Raw genomic sequence first — 18,655 nt, 5'->3', positions numbered from 1 at the left:
AGCTAGGCAGACTAGCTATGTCAGACCAACCCAGCTGCCAAAAACTGAAAAAGATAGGTAGAACATAAAAGGCAACTATCTGAAGGCATTGGAAGCTACCACAGCATTGAGGACTTTGAGGGGCCAAGATCCCAGAGAGAAGGGAGATCTAAAGAAGCAGAATAAACATTTGGTGTCATGTGACCCTCAGAGGCATTTGCCAGTCAAATGCTGAACAGAAAACTGAAGCTGACACTGAGTAGGGTGTTTGGCAGACTTATGAGCCTGGGCCACAAAACTGGGGTTCAGGGACAGTAGAGGAGGAAGGACCCTGGCAAACATCCCAGGCTTTTGGTTGGAACCCCGCAAGCCCTCCAAGTTTTACCCTAGGAGTAATGCCGAACATTAAGGATGGTCCTGAAATCTAGCCCTCACAAAAACTAAAACTTAGTTTTGAATTGTGTGAAATAGATTAAGTGATTCACCTCTACTCTCAAGTACCTCTCAGAAGCAAAAGCAAATCCTCTCAAGAGGAAGATAATATCATTCAGAGCCTCAGAATATCTCCACAGTTTTTCACATGCAGTGACTAGCATTCCATCAAAAACAACCAAACAAAAAAATAGAAAAAAACTGAAAATCGAGAGAAAAGACAGGCAGTAAGGACGCTCACAAAAGATCCAGGTATTAGGGTTATCTCACTTGCACTTAAAGATAACATTGGGGCCAGCCCGGTGGTACAGCGGTTAAGTTCACCCGTTCTGCTTCGGCAGCCCAGGGTTCGCTGGTTTGGATGCCGGGTGCAGACATGGCACTGCTTGGCAAGCCATGCTGTGGCAGGCGTCCCACGTATAAAGTAGAGGAAGATGGGCACGGATGTTAGCTCAGGGCCAGCCTTCCCCAGCAAAAAGAGGAGTATTGGCAGCAGATGTTAGCTCAGGGCTACTCTTCCTCAAAAAAAAAAAATAACATTGATTACTATGTTCAAAAAATTAAATGACAAATGGAGAATTTAAGCAGAAAACTATGGAAAAATATAGAATGAAAATTCTGGAATTGAAAGGTACAATAACAAAAGGGTTTCATAGCAGATTAGTCATAGCTGAAAAGAGCATTAGTGAACTAGAAGATAGATCAGAAGAAAATATCCTCACTCAAGTACAGAGACAAAAGGATGAAGAAAGGAAAACCACAGAAGAGACAAATGGGACACTAGTAAAAGTCTAAAATACTTAGAATTGGAGTTTCAGAAGGAGAAGAGAAAGAATAGATCAGAAGCAATATTTAAAGAGAGAATCTTTCTGAGAATCTTTCAAAACTGATGAAAGCTATCCAGCCACAGATTTAAGAATCACTATGGAACTAAGCAGAATAAAAACCAAAAAAAGAAAAAAGAAAAGAAAAAGGGACAATTGCTAAAAAACAAAGTCTTAAAATTAGCCAAAGGAGGAAAAAGACATTACCTTTAAAGGAACAACTAACAGTTGACTTTGTGGAAGAAATGGAAATCAGAAGACAATGAAACAGTATCTTCAAAGTGTAAGAAAATAACTGCCTGACTAGATATTTATATCAGGCACAAATGAAGGTAGAATGTACACATTTTCAGACAGACAAAAACTTGGGAGAATTCATCACTAGCAGATGCACACTAAACAACTATAAAGGAGTTCTTCAGGGAGACGGACTGTTATCCCAATTGGAAGCATGGAGATGCAGGAAAGAATGAAGAGCAGTGGAAAGGATAAACAGTGAATAAACCTAAAATAATATTAACTGTATATGCCAGTAAAAATAATAAATGACAACAGCACAAAAAGCAGGAAGAGGGTAAACATAGTTTAGATGTCCTAAAGTCCTTGTAATTTATATTAAAAAAGGCTAAAGAGTCTGGATATATGGTATAATATCTAAGGCAGCCCCTCTCAACCATGTTTAGTGAGAGAATCACATCCTAATTCCCAAAGACAGGGCTCAACAAACTTCACCCCATGGGCCAAATCCAGCCTGCCGCCTGTCTTACTAAGTAAGGCTTTATTGGAATACAGCCGTGCCCATGAGTTTACATATTGTCTGTAGCTGCTTTCATGCTACACCAGAGTGGTGTAGTTGCAACAGAGACCATATGGCCCACAAGGCTCAAAATACTTACTATCTGACCCTCGATAGAGAAAGTTTGCCAACTCCTGTGCTAAAGCATCCTTTGTATATAATGAATTAACTTCTTTGAATCTAGAGTGGCATTAGCTGTGTATCATCCTTGGAAGAACTGAAAAAATAGTCACTCAGATGGAAATAATTCTTGCATGGAACTTCACTTGAGAAAAGCTGCCCTAGGGTAACCACTAAAAGGATAGAAACAGAATTTATAGCTGCCAAGTTAATAGAAAAGGAGAGGGGAAATGGAATAACAAAAAATACTTACTGGTCCAAAAGAAGACAAGAAAGCAGAAGGAAAAGACAAAAAGGAGTATAGAATAGGTGGGACAAGTACAAAATGAGTTTGTAAGATGGTCAATTTAAGTGATATCAGACAAAATAGACTTTAAGGCAAGACACATCCCTAGAAATTAAGGAAATTTCATAATGAAAAAGGATCAATCCACCAGGAAATTTGTATGCACATAATAACGTAGCCTCAAAATACAAAAAGCAAAAATCAAAAGGAGAAAAAGATAAATTCATTATTGCTATTTCTTCTTTTAGACACAAATTAGGAAGAGTAGGATATTTGTTTAATGTGGTAAAAATTCTCAGACCAACTTTCCATATTGTACTTAATGGTAAAACCCTAAAAGCAGTCTCTCACTGTTATTATACGTAGTAACCCACCTTAAGAATTTCTGCTTTCCATCCTAGCAACTGTGAGCTCTGCTGGGGCTTGGAGTTCTTACTTTCCAAGTGGGGAGTGCTTCTACCAGAGGACGCAGAATAGTTTCATTGAATTGGAATGTGAGACTGCCGCCCATTTGGGGCTCTTTATGCCACTGAACCAGAGGAGTTGTTTACTGACCGGAGTGCTTAGTCCTGATACTAAGGGGAAATGGGAGTGATACCACACCATGGGGGCGAAGAAGACAACGTCTGTAACCTGGGATTCTTTGGAGTGCCTCATTACTTCTCTGCATGATATTAAAGAATAATGAAAAGCTTCAGTACCCCCATAAAGGGTAGGTCTATTGAGGAGTCAGATCCTTGAGGAATGAAAGTTTAAGTCATCCTATCATGTTGAAAACCTTGACTAGCTGGGGTTCTGATTGAAGACGAAATATGGGATGGATAGTGGAAAAAGAAAGTCATGGACACCATCCATGACCTCATGACGAGGTACAGAAATGAGAAGTGTAGTAACTTAGCATATTTTTTCTTTGCGTGTTAAACCTGTATGTTGAACTTTTCTTTTTCTTCTTTCCCTTGTTTTATATACAAATTATTGGGAGTTAATTTGACAATTTAGTCTTTAACGAACAGAATATTTAGTGGGACTGTACTGAATTTAAGGCGTAATTAATGTGGCTAGTGATGGATACAATGGCTGTTAAGACTGTGGCTCCATGTTTTGTGGGGAAAGTGAGAGCACCTTCATTTATAGGAAGATAGCTGCATGCTACTATGTGGAAACAGTTTTCTAATACTTTAGGTAAGTTCAAATGTGTGTAGAGGGTGTATATGGGTGCCAAGGAGCCAAAGGGATGGACTGTGTCAGTTAGCAATTTGTCTCTTATCTCCTAGTCTGTGTTAATTCAAATTTATCTTTGCCTGGCCTGGTGATGCTGGAGCTGGATGCTGTGAACATTTCTTTTTGGCTGGCTGGCTTCATGTTAGTCTTTGTCAATGGAGAGCACTGGAGAGACAACGTAAGGAGGAAGAGGGGGACAGAAGGAGCTTCCCTTCCCGGTTCCACTGTGCTTTTTTTTGGTGCAGCGGTCAGCAGATTAGCATCTGGCAGTTCTGGGAGTTCTGACCTCAGTGGCACTTAGGTAGCAGCTTTGGTGCCCTGTATCCTTGAGGAAGATTCTCTGCCACCCAGTGGGGCCCTCCTGTGGACCAGCTCTGACCTAGGCCTTCTGTTAGGTCTTTTTGCTACTGACCAGTGTGTCCTATAGCAGCCACACCCTCTCCAGTCCATGTGGAGGGATCCTCTGCTAAATTCTTAGCCCCTTCCTTATTTGCCTCCCCCAGTCTAGAGGTAAGTTTCTGCTTTCTGCATTTGCTCTTTCTGGACCCCTTAAAGACCTTTTCTGCTCTCTTAAAAATTAGCCACCTTTTAATAGTTAACAGATCTTTGTATTAAATCTACCCTATTCAAATTACTGTTGTGGTTTCTGACTCCAGGTGTTCCCTGACTGCTAGGCCTTGCTGACAACGTTGTTATTTCATTTTCTCTAACATTGCCCTCTAAGTCCCTACCAGTTAAATAAGACACGTGTCTTCCTTTTCTATTGCTGCATAACAAATTGCCTGCAAACTTTGCGGTTTAAGGGGACAACCAATGTACATTTACAGTTCTGCAGGCCAGAAGTCTGGCATGGTGTGACTGGGCTCTCTGCTCAGGGCCTCACAAAGCTGAACTCAAGGTGCCAGCCAAGCTGGGGAAAAATCTGCTTCCAGGCTCGTTCTTGTTGTTGGCAAAATTCAGTTCCTTGCCGTTGTAGGACTGAGGTCCTTGTTTCCTTGCTCGCTGACAGTGGGGGTTGCTCTCAACTCCAAGAAACCACTGTGTTTCTTGCCGTGTACACTCCATCTTCGAACCATCAACTGTGTGTTGAATCCTTCTCATACATTGAACTTTTTTTTTTTTTTTAAAGATTTTATTTTTTCCTTTTTCTCCCCAAAGCCCCCCGGTACGTAGTTGTGTATTCTTCGTTGTGGGTTCTTCTAGTTGTGGCATGTGGGACGCTGCCTCAGCTTGGTCTGACGAGCAGTGCCATGTCCGCGCCCGGGATTCGAACCAACGAAACACTGGGCCGCCTGCAGCGGAGCGCGCGAACTTAACCACTCGGCCACCGGGCCAGCCCCTCATACATTGAACTTTTGACTTCCTCTGTCTCTGACCTCTAAACCCAGATTTAAAGGGTTCCTGTGATTAGGGCAGGCCCATCTAAGATAGAGGTAGTCTCCCTATCTTAAGGTCATCTGATTGGGGACATTACATCTGCAAAATCCCTTCACAACAGTACCTAGATGAGTGCCTGATTGAATGACTGGGAGGAGGTTTGTGGTACAGCAGGGACTAGGATGCTTGAGTCGGGGAGCAGCTCATAGAATTCTGCCCACCACAATGTGAAATAGAAGTAAGAAATAAGGAGGTGAAAAGATGGTTTTGTTTATAGATTGTATACCCAGAAAACCCAAGATGATCCTCTGAAATGTTATTTGATGCCATAGAGAGAAATCAGTAAGCCGACTAGACACTGACGTCAGTAACCATTAGGCAATATGTAAAATATCTGACCCTCTGCATCGTAACAAAATAGCGTAAATACCTAGAAATGAGGTTAATATATATAGGAAATACATATGAAGAAAATGACAGTTTCACTGGAAGAAGACAGAAATTTTCTCAAATAGGAAAATTAAATCCCACAGAGCTTTCACTTCAGTTAATTTGTAGGTTTAAAGCCATTCTAGGTTTTGTTTTTTTTTTTTTTCCATCCTAGGTTTTTAAAACTACGTATTTTTCTTTTGGAACAAAATGATTGTACATTTCATCTGGAAGGATAAATGCATAGTTAAATAATTTTTCTTTTTTTGAGTAACAAGGAGAAACTAGTGGTAGCAGATAACCAAAGTTTTATGAAACTGGAATAATTAAAATAGTGCAGTCCTGGCAGAAGCACGCGGTTATAGATGGAGTGGAATGGTCTGCAGGCCCATCTGTTAGATGTGACTTTGCTATACGAAGAGTCAGTGTCACAAATGAGTGGAGGAAGGAGGGTCAGTTAGTCCTGGGGCACTAACTGACGCCCAGCACTTTGTTAGCTACTCGATTTAAAGAGAATGTAAGATGAATCCTAGTGTCTACCAAAGACCTAAATAAATTTTAAGTAAAGTATCATCTGTATAAAAAATCTAGAAAATAAAAATAGCAGACTTGGGAGGTGTTTCTGCGCTAACAATCAAATCTCATAAAAGTTTCTTGTGGGATTATGGGAATTTAAAACTTCTGCAGTCAAAAATAATTATGAGGCAAACCAAAAATGGGAGAAATGTTTATAGCAACATGATAAAAGGTTAATCCATTTAACGTATATAAACTCTTATAAATTGATAAAAACCCACTAAGAACCCAAGGGATAGGCCAGAAGATATAAACAGGCAATTCACAGAAAACAAAGTTCATGCCAGTTAACAAATATGGGGAAGTATGTTCATAATAATCAAAGAATTATAAATGAAGCCCAATGAGATACTTTTTCTATCTGATTAGGAAGGATTAAAAATTGTAATTCTTAGTGCTTGTGAGGGTGTTTTGAAATAAGCACTCGTACTCAGCTGATAAAAATACAGATTATTAAAATGCTTTTAGATAACAGTTTGGTAAAAAGTGTTGAAACCCTTAATTATACCCTTCGTTTTAGTAAGCCTGCTTCTGGAAATCACAAATATAGTAATTACAAATACAGAACAAACTACACAAAAGGGGAGCAGAGATGAAAATAGTACAAAATGGAAATACCTAAATAAACAGGGAAATTGTTAAGAAAATTATGGTCTGTGTACACAATGAAAATATTATGTTGTCATTAAAAATTATATTTGTGAAGCTTGTTTAGTGTGAAAATACCTTGTTGTAAATGAAAAAAGCAGAATATAAAATTTTATATGAAGAATTATTTCAACCATATCTTTTTTTTAAGTTTAGAAAACTCTGTAGGGGGCTGGCCCTGTGGCGGAGTGGTTAAGTTCGCGCACTCCGCTGCAGGCGGCCCAGTGTTTCGTTGGTTCCAATCCTGGGCGCGGACATGGCACCGCTCATCAGACCACGCTGAGGCGGCGTCCCACATGCCACAACTAGAAGGACCCACAACGAAGAATATACAACTATGTACCGGGGGGCTTTGGGGAGAAAAAGGAAAAAAATAAAATCTTAAAAAAAACAACAACAAAAAAGAAAACTCTGTAAACTGAACTAAGCATTATTGAGAGTGTGAATTAAGGTGGTAGTTAACTGTATACCAGCAGTACTACGATGATCAGCAATATTTACCAGCTCTTTTTTTTTTTTAAGATTTTATTTTTTTCCTTTTTCTCCCCAAAGCCCCCCGGTACATAGTTGTATATTCTTCGTTGTGAGTCCTTCTAGTTGTGGAATGTGGGACTCCGCCTCAGCGTGGCCTGATGAGCAGTGCCGTGTCCGCGCCCAGGATCCAAACCAGTGAAACCCTGGGCCACCAAAGCGGAGCGCGTGAACTTAATCGCTCGGCCACCAGCTCTTGATTCTCCCCAACCTCAGGATTTCCTCTCTGCACCTGCCCATTGGAGTCTGTTCTCCCGGGAGATGGGTCCTGTGCTTCAGTGATTCCTGGTGGAAAACGCACAGCTCCCCTTTGCTCTTCTCTCTGTCTGAGCATGTTGAGTCTGGAAGGGATCGGTTATGATTAGCATCTTTTCCACTAGGTTCCACTGTCTATATTTCAGGCTGTAAAAACTTCTTCGGTGGGATTTGAAAGTACGCAGTTGCTTTTTCAGTCTTGCACATCATGCACTGGCTGCTGAATGTTTAAATCTCTTTTGTGCTACATGCGCCTACAAATGAATAACAGTTAATGGGGAAAATAACGTTAGTTTTCAAGGAAACTTTTTATACTTTTAAGGAGAGATGCAAGGGTGTATAGATTTAAAATGTAAGAACCATATTCTGGATCATCTTTATTTCAAGTTAGTTGTGTTTCCTAAAATGTAAACTCCCTGAGGGCAGGGGCCAAAACGTTGTCTGGCACACAGTACACTCTCAGGAAGCATGTATCAAATGGAAGGGTGAACTGCCACTTCGTGGAAATGTCTACACCTGGAATTTGTTAGTATGGAGACCTCAGTGCATCTCCATTTCTTGGAATTTGTGTCATTTAGCACAGCGTGCACTTGGTTGCCTTAAAGCAGCAGTTTTCAACAGGGAGGGTACCAACCCCTTTGGGGGCATTTTGATATCTGGAGATGTGTTGAGGACTGTCATGTGATTGGGGTCAGGCATGATGGCACTTAGTGGGTAGGAGCCAGGGATCCTAGATGTTCTGTAGTGCCTGGACCAGTCCCATATAATAAAGACCGATATTGCGTCCTTCGTAATTTTTGGATATCCCTCGATATTTAGTTAGGTGAAAAACTTGTTTATTTTTGCACAGAACCTCTTTTACATGTATACTACACAGTTTTTTATGCTATTGTAATATATACTGAATTTCCCAGGAAAGCAACTCTCGTGTAAGTTGAGGGAAGACTGTACTTTGTCTGGAACTTTCTCAGTATTTACTCATCATTTTAGAAATCTCCTCTCTGATGTCAGTGCCATTCATGGAATTTTGAGTCACAATGCCAATTTTGTTTTCTTCGTAGCACTTATCACAAATTGAAATTACCTTCTTTATTTACTTGTGTTTTTTATTTGCTTACCGATTAAACTGTAAGCTCCTTAATAATAAGGATCTTATGTGTCTTGTTCACTGGATGTCCTTATGCCTAAAACAGAGTCTGGCACATTTTGGCCAGTTATTAATAAGTAATTGATACCTAAATAGTGGATGGCTGTGTGAATGGCTGTGTCATCCCTCTGAGCCTGGCCTTTAAATACTGATGTTTGTCAAGTGTCTCTCCTGGCCCTCTTTTCTGTTTAACCCCTTCCCTGTCTGATCTCAGCTATGGCCAGGGCTTTGATTTATAGCTCTACGTTGACATCTCCCAAGATTTTTCTCCAGCTCAGTCTTTCCTCTGAATCCAGAAATATATCCAGCTGCCAACTTCCTTCCCAGTTGAATGCTCAAGCCTCTCAAACTCAGTATGTCCTTCTCCAGTGCTTGTCTTGAACAACGCCATCATACACTGAGTCACGCTGGCAAGAAGCCTAGGAGTGGATCTTGATGCCTCCCTCTCCCATATGCCTATATCCAGTTAATCACTCAGTCCTGTTCATTTTATCTCGTAAATAATTTTCAAACCCTGCTTTCTATCCTCAAATCCTCTAATGCTCCCCAAATCTAAACTACCAAGTCTAATCCCAAGTCTAAACTCTCTTAGACTGAGTGTAGTAGCCTACTCATTGGTTTCCACTTGTCCACTCTTATCCTCTTGTAATCTGTTCTCCACATAGCAGCCAGAATGATCTCGTAAAAACACAAATATCATTGTTATTCTCTTGCTTAAAATTCATCAGTGGCTTCTCGTTGCTCTGAGGATAAGGACCCAAAACTTTAACCTAAGTCTACCCCACCAGTCTTACCCTGGCCATTTCTTCATTGCTCCATGGTTTAGGCCCACTCGTCATCTTGCTGCTTCTCAAACGTGCCCTAGTCCTTCCCACCATCGAGGTTTTGTCCATGTCGTTCCCCCTGCCATTTCAGCTAGTTATCCTTCAGAACTTAGCTCACTTCCATAGGGAACCTTCCGTGCTCTCCTGCTAGGCAAGAACCCTCCCCCCTCATGTGCTCTCTAGCACCCTATACTTCTTAGCAAATGGTAATTAATGTATTCTGAAGGTAATTGTCTTTCCCATAGAAGTGAGTTGGATTTTTTTAATTCATGAAGTGTAGGTATGGCCTCGATATATTTATTTATGTTATTGTCATAAAGAATGGCCTGATAGCAACTATAATAATTTGTCTTCTAAGATTTAATTGGTTTTTATCCAGTAATTTCATTGACCACAGTTTGATTTATTATTTCAGGGGCATACTGTATTTCATTTGTTCTAAGAAACACATTTTTCCCACTTTTAACATCTCTGAAATTGGTATGCATCTTATAGGCAATGGCATATCATGGTGTAATTGGCAGCATTTCTCTTAGTGGTGCATGAAATAATGGTGCATCTTGTATTTGAAGGCATCTTAGATCAGATAAAATTTGGTATCTGATAGCAAACTCATTCTGGAAGATTTACTGGGAACCATGTGATGTTCAATCATTCTGTAGAAGCATTACTAAGAGTTTTCTGTGGCTGTGGCAGGTAGCTGATGACGTCTTGATCCCTTGAAGAAGTTTCTGCCTAAACTCATCTTGGTCATATTCTATAGAGTTGAATGTTGGAGACTTGATTTATATATCATTTGTTCAAGTAACCCACAAACTCAAATTTGTGTCTGTGTATGTGTATCTGTCTTATTTTGGAAAAGTTTTCTATTTTTTATCTCCGTGTAGAGGTGAGCAGGCCACCCACGGGTCACAGAGACTGTCAGTTATCCCCCTTGAATGTGTTCTCCTCTTCTGTCTTTTGGAAGAAATTTTAGATGGGCACATCTAGAGACATATTCCCCAGCCTTCCTGTAGCTAGATAAATGAGCATCTGAATAAGTTCTGGTTAATTGGATGTGAGCAGAAATAGTATGTGAACTTCTAGGGCATGAACCAAAAAGGAAATGATAGGCTCTCCAATTCCTCTTTTCCCTTGTCTAGTGAGTGAAAAGAACTTAGGTCCCTAGGTGACCTCATGGAATAAAGATGCCTGGCCAGCCTCTGGGCTGGGAGGAGAAACATCTTGAGGACGTTGTACTTTGGGGTCTCTTTGTTATAGCAGCTTCGCCTGTATCACCTAAGAGTTTGTCTTGATTTGGCTCTTCAATTTCCAGAAAATGAGGTCAGCCTTACCATCAGCTTGTCTTAAGTCTGAAGCGTATGGCTCTTGCTCTTGGACTACAATAAGGAATATGTGCTCTTTAGAGATGCAGCATATGCTTGAGAGATAGTCAGACCTCAGCTTGATTGACAGCTCTGCCGCTTACTGTCTGCCACATTGGGCTACTCACTGAGATCCTCTGAGTTTCAGATGCCTCTCCTTTAAGGTGCAGGTGATATCCTTTTCAACTACATTGTTTTGAGGAGTGGATGAGATCATCTGTTTAAAAGGCCTCCTAGCCTAGTGCTTAGTAAATGACAGCTATTGCTATCATTAGATTTTCCTAAGACTGCAGCCTCACACTCTCTGCTGCCCTAGTATTTTCTCAGTTGGACTTGATATCTCTGGAAAACTGTTTGCTTTTCTAGGTTTTATGTTTGGGTTAAGCAAAACCATCAGAAACCTTCACATTTGAACCATGTTGCCTTGAGTCCCCTGAGTTTTTGAGAATTCTCTGAGCTTTCCCATCGTGCTTTTGGCTGTGAGGAGGTTGCAGGAGATGGTTTATACAGCCTACCCTTGCACGTGCTCCAGGCCATGAAAGAAGCTGTCCAGTACTTGACTCTGTCACCTGTGTGAGGTATCCCCTGGAAACTGAGTTTTGGACCTGAGTGCTAGGGAAACTTTTTCTTCCTTTATAGAACTGCTGTGTGTTCGCATGCTAATGAGGAGCCATAAAGGACAGAGAGAGGAATTAAATCATAAATAGTAACATAATTTGGTAAATTGTTAATCACTTTCACTATAGGGCAAATTGTAGGATAGCTCTGAGTACCTATATTTATCCATTATTAGATGTGGTTCCATTAAAGTCCTTTAAGAAGGTAAACTCTAGACCGTTTTTTTCTTTTTTAAAGAAATCAGAAAGCCAGATGATGACTAGCGCTAAGTTGACTTTGAGAGTAATAGGAAACTTTTGCTTTTTTAAATTGATATATGAACATAATATTAGATACACAGTTCATACAAATTTACATACTTTGGGTGTTAGAGTTGTTGATTTCAGACAGTAATTCCCAGGCAGTAGTTTAAGGTGCAGAAACAACTATGTGTGACTAGTAAATACTTGTTAGTATATGAAGTATGGGACTAAGCAGGTCAGGGTCTCAGACTGGTCCTGTAAATAGTTCACTGCTTTGTGTTTGTTGAGTGAATGACTAAAAGCTAAACCTGATTATATAAGAACAGTACAGCAAATTATAGAACACTTTTTTCTTAATTAGGTAGTTCTCCTAGAAGTTCTGTGTAGATATATAGATAGATAGATTTGGCCATATGAACCTGTTGTGTGTTTAAAAACAAAATAGAAAATTAAAATTTTTTCCTATAATATTTTTTCAGGTAGGTTTTCTTCCTAATCATTTCTGAAATACGAGTTTTTACATTTCCTGTTTTTAATGTGAAATATTAACGATCTTTTTAGTACCTGTGGGTTTTTTCCTGCACAAATGTAATTGGTCACATAATTTCTTTCTACCTTAGCTTTCATTATAGAAACTGTTCAGGTGCCGGCCCGGTGGTGCAGCGGTTAAATGCGCACGTTCTGATTCGGCAGCCCCGGGTTCGCTGGATCGGATCCCGGGTGCAGACATGGCACCGCTTGGCACGCCATGCTGTGGCAGGCATCCCACGTATAAAGTAGAGGAAGATGGGCACGGATGTTAGCTCAGGGCCAGCCTTCCTCAGCAAAAAGAGGAGGATTGGCAGCAGTTAGCTCAGGGCTAATCTTCCTCAAAAAAAAAAGAAAAGAAAAGGCAGGCAGGCATTTGAGACCTTTATCAGCTTGTGACCTCAGCATATACTCTTGAAACCTTCTCTCCTTATATACAAACCCTGTACTTCACAGATGTTTCCGAATTAGGGTCTGGGTGGATAGTGGTCTCATCTCTTTTTATATTTGACTTTTCCCTCACGCAGATTGCCATAAAGCTATTTCTGCCTAGGTCTTGTGCACCCGCCTGCTCTCCCAAATTAGAATCCAGCTTTGAGCACAAGTTAGTTTAATGGCTCCTGAAACTGAATCCACAGTTCACAGTCCTTTTTGTTCACAGAATTGCAGAATCTTTTAATAGAAAGTTACCCTGGAGGTCATCTGCAGTCCTCTCTCTCATTGATACCTGCTCCAGGCGTCTGTTTCATCGCTGCAGAGACTCTGTCCTTTCTTTTTCATAATCATGAAGGAGAGCCTTTTCTGAATTTGCCCAAATATACCACAAGTTTTGGAGCATAGAAATATTATAGAGTTAAAAAAGAAATACTCGGCAAGTGCTATTAACCAAATTCAGGCTAATAGAGTCCTTTTCCTCACCTGTCAGGTTTGATATTTCAGGTCTATGTGTTATTAATTAAATTTAACTTGTAGTTTTGTGATTTGAAGTCATTTATTTGTCATTTAGGCACATCTGTTAATTTTATTTATCTGTTGGTGTGACAGTGTTAAAAAGTCTCCAGGTTATTGACAGGATTGAAATAGGCTGTAACTTAAGGGTTCTTCAGTCAGCGAGGAGAGAGAAACCATACAGTAATGTGAACAGGGCAAGTTTAATGTAAAGGATTGCTAACTGTAACAAGGGATTGAAGTAATGGGCGATTGGCTAGTCAGAAGGAAAGAAAGCTTTAAAGGATGTAGGAGTAGCAGGTATAAGGAGTAACCACTGCCCCCAGGGCTAGGATGGGGCGCCCAGTGAGGGCCCCCCGGGCTGAGGAGCACACCTCATTGGATAGGTCACAGCTGTGGCTCACAGGATGGCAGCGAAGGCGCTGAGCTGGGGCTGACAGGGAAAGCTGCTGGGGAGCTGCTGGGATGGGGGATGGGCTGCAGGAGCCTGCCGCAAGCAAAACACTCTCCTCCCGCCGTGTCTCTCCAGCGCCCTCTACTGAGAAAGCTTAGCATCGTGCCAGCTGGCCAAGGAAGACGTTGAAAGATCCCAGGGCTGGTTTCACAGAGTGGGCAAACAGCAGAGTGTGGCCCTGAGAGGCAGTAAGTCAATAGCCAGCACAGTTCCCTGCTCAGTAGTTGGAAGTAGAGACTTTGGGGAAAGCATGTTTATCGTTGCTTACACAGTACATATTTTTAAATTTTCTAGCAAACAATGAAATGCTGATCATTATTATAACGACTCTGTAACTTGCACACCAGGACATGCCAGCAAGGACTGCTGGATCTTAGAGATTTGCCTCTTTTATTTTAAGCATATTTAAAGGACACATATTCAGGTGTCAGTATATGAATGGACTATGAAAATGGAGTGACATTAAACATTATGGCATCACTTTCTGGCATAATTTGAGGGTACTTTAAGCTCAGAAATGAAATAAAAGGTTTTCATAAAATGGTGCTTATTACTCCTATACTTGTAATTGACATGTTAACATAGTATTACTAAAGCAGTTTTCATAGTGGTTAAAAATGTTTATTGAGCCTGCTTAGTTTTGAGACAAATCATAATTTAATAGTACTGAATCTAGTCAGCACCTACTCATCCTGTGTAAGCCCAAATTAAATAGATGATTGAGAAACTGTATTTATCAGGATTCTATGGTTACAAGCAACAGAAAATGCCTCTGTATATTTTAAGTAGGAGAGAGGAAGAGGGACTTTTGGAATAATATGAGGTAGCTGACGTCAATGAAGGAAAAGCTGAAAAGCCGGGCTCAGCAGCCTGCAGAATCTAGGTAGCAAGTGCTAGTGGACAGATTTTGTAGGATGCAGTCAGTGAGATGAGTCTGTTCCAGCTCTTTACCCCTCAGTTCAGGATTCACTTTGCAAGGAATGTCTTCACTGGCCTAGTATGACCAGGTGAAAGTAAGGCACTGAGATAGCAGGCCGCAGAAACGACTTGTTCCTGGCTCAAAGGACATTTGTCACAGGGACTTAGTTCTCACTCCATGTCTTAGCTTCTCTTTCTTGGCATTGGCTTGATTTTCAGCCCTCTGTGGTTAAGACATGGCTACAGCAGCTTCCTTTCTTCTGATGCTGTTAGGTTCACATCCAGGGTCGTCCCTGAGTCACAGCACCTTGGCCCAGGGATTGCAGTGCTCTTTGATTGCCGGGCACATAGTTCATCCCTGGAGCCACTGCCCTGAAAGTCCGTGGAGTTCTAGTGAGAGAGGGACTGGTACTCTAGGGGAAATCGGGATACAGTTAACCACTGGAAGGAGTAAAGGAAGCTGAGTGCAAAAATAACAGCTGGAGGCAATCAGCTTTACTGTCCAGAGAAAAGCCAACCAAAATGAGGAGCATCATTGGTTCTGTGATAAAAAGCCAGTGGAAGAAGATAACAGAATGTAGAAAAACATTGGTGAAACAGGGAATGGATATACCTGTGTCAGTGGTTAGCTAACAAGCACCATAAAATGTTTATCAGGTGGGAAGCAAGAGATACTGTTTCTTAAGAAGTCTGGTCAGTCACTGCAGCAGCTCCTACTGAGAGTGCTGCTGGCGCTTGTTCTGGTTTGATGTTTTACCCACAATGGTAAGTCTTGAGAACTAAATCCTGGGGCTGAAGTCTGTATTAGCACTAAAGTGAAAATAATGTCAGAGTTCCTTTGAAATACCTTAAAGGCCAACTGATTTTGTTTCTCCTCAGATTTCTATGAGTCTTCTCCATCCTTCCAAAATAAAGGTCCTTGCAGGCATCTATTCTTAATCAATAATCACATCCCATTGCTGCTCTTGAGTTTCTTCCTTTTTTTCTCCAAATCTTGCCTCTGCACCTTGTGGTGTACACTGGTCACATGGTAAACAAGAACCTTTTATCTTTAGCCCTGTACCCTGCTCCCAGATTGCCCCTCCATTAATTGAAATCTCACCTCTCATCAGACCAGGAATGGAGGGGGGAGGTGGGGCATGAGGGACGGATTCAGCATTCTTCAGAACTCCCTCATGACCATTTAAAAATCATTGTGTTTTTGCTTTTGTTTTTTATTTTTGTTGTTTTTATTTTTTTTAATTCACTTTTTTAAAGTTTGTATACAGTACAGTTCACTCTCTGGTGTACAGTTATGTAAGTTTCAAAAAAAAAATGCATACAGTATATAGGTAATATATACAAGCATACAGCTACCATTACAATTAAAGTTCAGAACAACTCCACTGCCCTCCAAAAGAATTCCGTTTTACTGCCCCTTTATAGTCAATACCCTCCTCCACCCCTGGCCCCAGGCAGTCACTGGTGTGTTTTCTGTTCCTATAATTTTTCGTTGTCCAGAGTGTCATATAAATGGAACCATACAACACAAATCCTTTTGTTTTTTTGGGTTTTTTTTTAAGATTTTATTTTTTTCCTTTTTCTCCCCAAAGCCCCCAGTACATAGTTGTATATTCTTCGTTGTGGGTCCTTCTAGTTGTGGCATGTGGGACGCCACCTAAGCGTGGTCTGATGAGCGGTGCCATGTCCGCGCCCAGGATTGGAACCAACGAAACACTGGGCCGCCTGCAGCGGAGTGCGCGAACTTAACCACTCGGCCACAGGGCCAGCCCCAACACATATCCTTTTGAATCTGGCTGCTCGTATGTAGTATATGATATGTCTGAGTGTGGTTTTCTTTGAGTTTATCCTGTTTGGAGTTCCTAGAGCTTTTTGAATCTGTAAATTTATATATGTCACCAAATTTGGGAGGTTTTCCACCATTATTTCTTCAGATTTTTTTTCTTCACCATCACTTTCTCCTCTACCTCTGGAATTCCAATGACATGAATGTTAGAGCTTTTATTATTATCTGATAGATCTCTGAGTGTCTGTTCATTTTTCTCCAGTCATTTTTCTGTCTGTTCTTCCGAGTGGATGATTCCTGTTGCTCCGTCAAGTTTGCACGCTCTTTCCTCCATCCTCCATTCTTCTGTTGAACCCATCCAGTGAAGGTTTTGATTCAGATATTTTATTTTTCAATTCTAAAATTTCCATTTAGTTCTGTTTTTATAGTTTCTGTTTCTTTACTGTGAAATTCTATATTACCATTTGTTTTAAGTATGTTTACCTTTGTTTGCTTCCTGGAGCATACTTATGATAATTGCTTTAAAGTCTGTCTGATAATCGCAACACCTGGGACATCTGGAAGTTGGTGTCTCTTGTCTTTTGTCTTGACAGTTGGCCACATTTTCCTGGTTCTTTGTATGAGGAGTAATTTTAGATTTTATCCTGGACATTTTGAATATGTTGTGTACACTTTGAGTCCCATTAATCTCCCCCAGAGCATGTTGGTTTCGTTTTTGTTTTATCAGGCAGTCAACTCAGTTGGGTTCAGACCACAAAGTCTGTCTCACCTTCTCTGGGCAGTGGTCCCAAAGTCAGTTCAATTTCCCAGACCTTTGCTCTGCTGCTTTGGGCCTGGCCCACACGTGTGCCATGCAGGGGTTAGTCTGAGACTTGGGGAGGAGAGGGGTAGTTGAAATCATAGTTTAGTTCTCAAAGCGTTTGCACTGCTGTTTTGGGTCTGCCCCATGCATGCATGACTCAAGAGTGAGCCCAGAACTGTGAAAGTTCATACACAGAATTTGGGGGTCTCCCCCAGCTGATTGCTCTCTGGGGATTCCCCTGGCACTGTCTGCCTCACGGCAGCTCCTTTCCCTAATCCTCTGTTGAGAAAGATGGGGTTCTCTCTGTTTTAGCTGCCTTTGCCCCCACTGCCACAGCACAGTTCTGTTATTAGGCCCACCACTGGTCAAAATAGCAATGGACAAGCTGCAAGAGGGGAAAATGAGAAACTTACCCCTGTACAAGTCACCTCCTCAGTTTTGATTCCTCTCCTCAGCCCACCTGCTTTTGTGTACTTTTCATTAATTGTATGTTTGTATTTATACTGTACTTCATCAGTTTTTTTGTTGTAATCAGGGCAGAGAGAGGCTATAGTGGGCTTACTTCATCTTGGCCAGCACCAGAAGTCTTAAATCACTACTTGCATTAGTTTTCTGTGCTGTACAACAAATTACCGCAAACTTAGTGGCCTAAAGCAATACGCATCTATTATTTCACAATTTCTGTGGGTCAGGAGTGTGGGCATGGCTTAGCTGGATCCGCTGCAGGATACAGTCAAGGCCAGGGCTGGGTTTTCATCTGGGAGTTTGACTGGGGAAGGGTGAGCTTCCAAGCTCACTCAGGCTGTTGGCTGAATACATTTCCTTGAAGCAGTAGGATTCATGGCAGCTCTTTCTTCAAAGCCAGCACGAGAGGGAGCCTAAAGCCAATGTACTAGAAGGATGGAGTCTTTTACAGTGTAGTCAATGGCAGTCATCCCGTTGCCTTGGCTGCATTCTAATGGTGAGAAGCCAGTCGTGGGCCCCTCCTACTCTCAAGGGGAGGGATTGTACAAAGGTGTGAACATCTGGGGACCTTAGAGTCTCCATCAACTACACGATCCTTTGATCCTTTCACCCTCTGCTCTGGTCATCAGAGCTGTGGTTCCGTTTTCCAGCCCAAGTCCTGGTGTCATGCTGAATGACTTAGTGATGGTTCTCATGGGCAGTCCGTCCACTGCTCAGGCCTACAGCTTCCTGACCTCCTCTGTGACGGTGACCTTTACTTTAGAACCCAGTCCTTGTAACTCCACGACATTATTCTGTTTATTTCCATAGCCTGTCAGTATTAAGGATAATTCAAACTTTACCTTCTCTTCCCTTTTAGATTCTGTGGACCTTGAGGTCTAAGACTGTTTTATGTCTCATCCTTCTCCTACTGCTCACAAGGATCTAGTGAGTATTTCCAGCATGTAGCAAGTTTCAAAGACATGTTGAAAAATTAAGAACCTTAAATATTTCTGTGACAACTGAACAGGATGCCACTTCTTTCCACTCCCCTTTTTAATTTTGTCTGATAACACTGTACCAGCCCTTCCTAACCTAAACACTGC

General features: G+C 41.3%; 1 protein-coding gene across 12 annotated transcripts in view; it reads left to right on the top strand.

Moving 5' to 3' along the window:
* Positions 1–18,655, top strand: part of TNRC6C (trinucleotide repeat containing adaptor 6C) — a 141,104-nt gene that overhangs the window by 14,348 nt on the left and 108,101 nt on the right. For 8 of the 12 annotated variants that reach the window (XM_070225889.1, XM_070225882.1, XM_070225888.1 and 5 more), the window contains exon 1: positions 18,435–18,497. The exons of 2 other annotated variants lie outside the window; for them this stretch is intronic. The gene's annotated coding sequence lies outside the window, so the exon portion shown is untranslated. Of the gene's footprint in view, positions 1–18,042; positions 18,067–18,429; positions 18,498–18,655 lie in introns of those variants that run through there. 2 more of the 12 variants (XM_070225885.1, XM_070225884.1) reach the window with 2 other exon arrangements.

The sequence above is a fragment of the Equus caballus genome, chromosome 11, assembly GCF_041296265.1.
Source record: "Equus caballus isolate H_3958 breed thoroughbred chromosome 11, TB-T2T, whole genome shotgun sequence".
Taxonomy (NCBI): Eukaryota; Metazoa; Chordata; class Mammalia; order Perissodactyla; family Equidae; genus Equus; species Equus caballus.
Note: the sequence above shows the minus strand (reverse complement) of the source record. Positions and strands in the feature narration are given on the sequence as shown.